Here is a 6,187-nt window from a genome sequence, read left to right as displayed (position 1 = left end):
CTCTAATACTTGGCTCTGACCTTTTGTCCGTGGTGAAGCAATACAAAGGCGGTAAAATTCCCAGTGTCTAACATCACTTAGTCTGAAAATAGATAGCTTCTACCAAGATATATGTAGGAATTAATCAGCGTATGATTTGACCTAAAATGGAAAGGTGGCCATTAAATTTAATTAAATCGCAGTACGTTTTGGTGGATTTGACAGTGGGGCCCATTGTGAGTGCTGATTGGTGCCCTGTGATTTGTGTATGCACCCCTGGAGTCCGCCGGTACATAGAGGTTCACAATCGTCTTCTCTCCTATAGGGCATAGGTACTTAACACAAAGAAATAGACCGCTTGTCGTTCCAGCGGTAGGATACGAATAGGTGTTAACTTACTTTTGTAGGGGTGCCTGGTCCGCGGCACCCCTTAAATCCAGGAAGGCGTGTAGTAATTATCAGATTGAGGAGATGCCGAACATGGTTTCCAATAGATTAACCCTTTGCAATCCAATTTTGGATTCAGGGTTTCCTAGGAGGCTTCCTCTTTCTGCCATTATACAATGGCGCCATCTGACAACAGAGCGGCCAGTAATCTACAGAAAGAATACCCTGCCGGACGTCTTCCGACATCGGAGCTGTACAGCGTTCAATCAGAATGTCTTTAGACGTCAGACAGTGGATTGGAAAGGGTTAAAATGTATACAACGCGTTTCAGCCTTCTAGCAGGCCTTTATCATTGCTTGAAAAGAATGGGAAAAGAAGACAGCTGGCTCTATTTAAGCATTAGCAGTCATTTCGAGGGATTTCTGTGCTGCAGCGTATTTTTTTGCCCGTGTGGATGGCAGAAGATATGCGGCTCAAGATCAGGGCTTGATGGCGGCTATTTTTTATTCATGCGATTTTTCAGCATGTATGGCCGAACATAAAAAAAGCATACTGTCGTGTGGAAGAGCCCTAAGGCCGGGTTTATACACTGCGCTTCCCTACCTTGCTTTCCTGCAGATGAAGCGCAGGAAAAACGGCCATGTTTTTCTGTGGTTTTGTGAAGACGGTATTTGAGTTGTGATTTCTAAAGGTGCAACGCATTAAAATATGTCTTACATCGGCAAAAACCACGTGGCCAAAAGTCACATCACAAAACCACGGCAATTTGCAGTAAAACGTGTGCGGTTTTTCAAATGCATTTTATTTTACCCTGCTGTTACAATCAGCAGAAATTCTCCTGCTGCATAGGCATCCCCTATCCACTAGTTTGTTGTTGGGGCAATTGCTATACAACTGTCCCACAACTGATCAAACTACTGCCGTTTAAGCTTGTTTAGAGCAAAATTCCTGATTGGGTAATCTCTCTTTAAATATTCCTAGATTGTGCAGTGGTGCTGGTTATAGTGTAAGCTATGTGCATTTTTTTCATCTTTGTATGCTTCTAGTATCTTGTTCATAATCTAGCTGATTTCTTGTCACTATATTCTTGCTTTTGTGGTTCTCTAGTCCAGTCCTTGCTTCTTACCCTTTTGCGTTTTACCTATTTGTATCTGTCCTCGTCTTGCTTATTTCTGCTGTTTCATTTTCTTGTCGTCGAGTCTTACTTGTCATTGTTCATAAGAGCCAGTGTTTTGATAAGGCTTTATTCCTACAAGCGCATATACGGAGCGTTTTCACGTCGGGGCGCATATACGGTACCCATGTGAAGCATTGATTCCCAATGCATTCGTTCACAGGGGCGAATATACAGCGCATAAATACGCCGGCAGTGCGTAATAAAAGAAAAAATGCGCAGCCAGCGCATGTACGCTCAGCCAAAACATAGTTCTGGAACTATGTTTTGGCCAATATATGCTGGCAGGTCCTATAGACTCCTATGGGAGCAGGGAAAGAGAAGGGAGTGGAGGCATTTTTGCAGCGTCCAATGCTCCAAAAAGCTTTCAGGTGCCTCTATATAGGCGTTGGAAGGCATCCAGAGGATTTTGGCAGACAAAGGTTTTCCAAGGTGCGAATGGATGAGAAAACGCTGGCTGTGATTGTGGAAAAACGCCCATTCAGGCGCTTATACTGAGCAGGCGTGAAAATGTAAAACCGTCGTCACCGTATATGCGCTCATGGGAAAGAGCCCTAAGGAATATCTTTAGATATAATCAGGGACAGTGGTGCCTGTTGTCAGGGTCAGTTTCAGAGATAAATTAGGGGAGGTCTGAGCTCTGCTTGTGGCCTCATAGGATTACCATCATCAATCTGTTGCTGTCATCTATTGGTTCTACTCTAATATTTTCTCATCTACTAAGTGTCGATACGTGCTTCATATTCTTGCTCATTCGAGTGTTGAATTGTTACAAAGTTTGTCTCTGCTGTAAGACCTGAGGGTACAGGAGTACTAGAAGACACACTAAATACCCAAAAAGGCAACTGTTATATGTGAAGCCCAAGATGATATCATCTTGTGTCCAGGCAATGTCATTACACTTGTATTCCAATAGCTGGAAAAAAAAGATGAAAACCTGTAGCGTGTGAACTCAGCCTTTCATATAAAACATTTAGAGAAAAAGTTCACGCAGTCAAACTTTCACACCATCTCCTCGGTCTTAAGCTGACTCAGAGACGCACTATTCAACAACTGTCTGACTAATTTTGTGAGTGAATGATTAATTACATGCTTGTTCATATCTAGAACATTGCGTCGCCATCGCAAGACTTTAATTTATGCCGCTTAGAAAATGTCACTGTAACGTTCTACTTCAATTATCTGTATCAATGTCTTTCAAGTTGTAAAACTGCTGAACACGAAGTCCTGATTTCGTTGCCGCCGCCATACGTACTAATTACTGTTTTTATTTTTTTTTTCCTAATTACAACTTGCGTATAAAAAAAAGACACGCCACTGGAACCAAAAAGGAAATGAAAGTGCCCCTCTCCTACTCGGTACTGACAACTAACTGTCATTTCATCATTCACCTCTTATAAACCGTCAATACCGAGGCCACAATGAGATAGGCGGCGACATTTATTTACGCTGATTGCGTCATCTTGCTGGGGACGGTTATTCAGATGACCTCCTCCTGCACATAGTGGACCTCAGGCTAGGTCATCAATTATTGATCATTGGGGATCCGCCCCTAGGGATCCTTGCCGATCAGCGGATTGAAGAGGCCACGGTGCTCAGTGAGAGCTGTGGCCCTTTTCAGGCAGCTAACATCATGTTCATCAGTCAAATGGCCTGAAAGCATTCAAGTGAAGGGGATTCAGCTGCAATACCAGAGACAGTTGCTATACAGAGACAGAAGTGACAATGGCGCCCTCCTCAATGCGGCTGTCATTTCAATCAGCTGATCGGCAGCGATCCTGAGCAACGGACCACCAGCGATCAACTATTGGTGACCTACCCAGAGTATAAGTCATCAATAGTTTAGTGCTGGAAAACCGCTTTAAAGTTGTATTTCGAGAAGTCAAATGATATTTACATACTTTGTAATATTATAGTGTATAAGCAAAAAAAAAAAAAAAAGGTAGTAATGATAGCACTCTACTGACACCTGATGGCCACAAGTGGAACTACAGGCACGTTGTGAAAGTATATTAGTCTGTAATGGTTAGGCTACAGCACAACATATCAGAATACACATACTGACTTTGCATTGAGCTTGGTTGAGGCTTGTGCTTATACACAGCAGCCAATATGAACAAGCTGAGCTGCAGTGTAAAGCATGAGTGAAATAAAGAATAGCAGCCTAAAGCAGTGGTGACCGAGGAAGTGGGTTTTAGACTGACTAAAGCCTTATGAGCACACTGCCACGTGCAAGACGATGTAAAAAGACACACAGCGCAGCTCTGGACTACAAAGCCATAGGCAATGAGCAGCCGTATGGCAATGTTCCACAAGGCTCTGTTCACATTAAGCCATTTGCTTCCATTGGAGGTATGACTTACATCCACTGAACAGAGCTTACATCCACTAAATCATGCTAGTTACATTGCATCGGAGTGCTGATTCCCCCCCCCCCCCCCCCCCCTGTTAACATATTCAATCATTTGTATACTGGGCACAGAAACAAGCAGCACCAATGTTTGGCGTACACGGGAGTGGGCTAGTAAGGCCTCATGTCCACGGGTGGGTCAGATCATGCCTACGGGATCCCGTAGTGGGATCTGACCCTGCCCGCTGCAGAGGACATTAACGGTCCAGGTCTTCTGCGGACCGATGCAGGTCTTCTCTCTTCCATGCTGGATCTTCTTTATTGAGGATCTGCTTTACTGCGCATGCGCAGTACTTTTTTTTTTTTTTTTTAAACTCCTGCTTTCCCGCAGGATCCGCGGCAGGTCTGCAGTGTCAGCTGCGGACGAGCGGCGGATCGGACGGCTTCCATTGACTTCAATGGAAACCGTCAGTGCAGAATTCACAGAAAAATGGAGTACAGATAGTCCTCTACTTGCGAACAGGTTCCGTTCCAGAAACCTGTTCGCAAGTCCATTTGTTCGCAAGTCCGAACAAATGGTTGTATGGAGGGGATCGCGGGTGGATCCCGCTCCATACAACGTTGGGTGCCAGCTGTTCTTACAGCGGACACCCGGCGACAGCACGTTGGAACTGTTAACACTTTAAATACCGATGTGAGAGCGGTATTTAAAGTGTTAACAGTTCCAACGAGCGGCGTGGCTCGTCGAAACTGCTGTCGCCGGCTGTAAGAAACAGCCTGCACCCGACGTTCAGGGGGCCCGTACAGCGTCCCATGATGAGATTGCGGGACACTGTGCGGTTGCTAGGCAGCCGGGGACCTCCTGAAAGGCCTCAGGACTGCCTATGCAGAGTGCCTATCAGAAGGCCCCCAGCTGCCTAGCAACCGCACAGTGTCCCGCGATCTGACCGGACAGGCTTCTATCGGGCTTGATAGAAGCCTGCCCAGTCCCTGCACAGCATGATGTAATGCCATAGCATGACATCATACTGTGCCATAGCATGACATCATACTGTGCAGGACAGATTGTTCGCATCTTGCGAAGTTCGTAAATCGAATGTTCGCAAGTCGGGGACTATCTGTATACTAAACAAACCCGCATGCTTAAATTCATCTGCGGGCGCCCAGGTCTCCCCATGGGCGGGTTGATTTGCGGATCTCCCTGCGGCAGTGAGGAACTAGTAAGTTCAGCTGCAGTTTTTGGAGGACATGACAGCTCCTCTATGAAGGCGTTGTACCAAAATCGATTTTTCAAAAGAAAGGGTCCACATATTATTTTTGAGTGTGCATTGGATGTAGAAGGTATCAAAAGAACTCCATTGATCTACAAGGGACACAAAATATGAAAAAAGGACCAGATAAAGACATTTTAACCCTTTCCAATCCACTGTCTGACGTCTGAAGACTTTCTGATTGAAGGTTATACAGCTCCGATATCCGAAGATGTCCCGCAGGGTATTCTTACTGTAGATTACTGGCCGCTCTGTTGTCAGGGGCCTCTCCAGCATGTCCCATACTGCAGTACTGGATCTAGCCAGCAGATGGTGCCATTGTATAATGACAGAAAGAGAAAGCCCCCTAGGAAACCGTGAATCCAAAATTGGATTGCAAAGGTGAAATGTTTTTAGCTGGTCCTTTTAACATGTTTTGTGACCATTGAATTAAAGTAACTTTTGATACCTTATTATACTTGGGTGTGCATTGAATATACATGTAAATGTTGTATCTTCTTTCTATTGGAGTGATATTTGGACACATTCTGGATGCACCCTATTGGTTAGAATTATATATGCATTCATTCATTCATTCATTAATTCATTCATTCAAATTTTTCAATTTATTTGTAGTGCCCGTTTTACATTTACATTTCCAAAATTGACTTATATCACCCATCTACAGGATAGGCGATAAAAGTCTAATCAGAAGGGGCACGGCGCCGAGACCCCACCCGATCCCGAGAACCGGGGTCTCATGTCTCCATCTCTTCCTCACTGCACTCCCACACAGTGAGCAGACAACTGAATGGAGCAGCAGTGTGGTGCCGCTTCATTCATCTTCAAGAGAAGTGGCAGAGACAGCCTTGTACTCTACTATTTCCGTCAGCCTCATTGAAAGCCTGCAGTGAAAAGTAGAGGGGGAATCCCATTGATCAGATTTTAGCCCCTATCCTGCAGATAGGCCATGGTCAACAGAAATTGACTATTGCCTCTCTGCAGGTACTAATAAAGCAGATCTGAAAAGTAGCGGAGCTGCCAGAA

This window comes from Eleutherodactylus coqui, chromosome 2 (genome assembly GCF_035609145.1).
Source record: "Eleutherodactylus coqui strain aEleCoq1 chromosome 2, aEleCoq1.hap1, whole genome shotgun sequence".
Classification (NCBI taxonomy): domain Eukaryota; kingdom Metazoa; phylum Chordata; class Amphibia; order Anura; family Eleutherodactylidae; genus Eleutherodactylus; species Eleutherodactylus coqui.
This window is presented reverse-complemented; position numbering follows the sequence as displayed.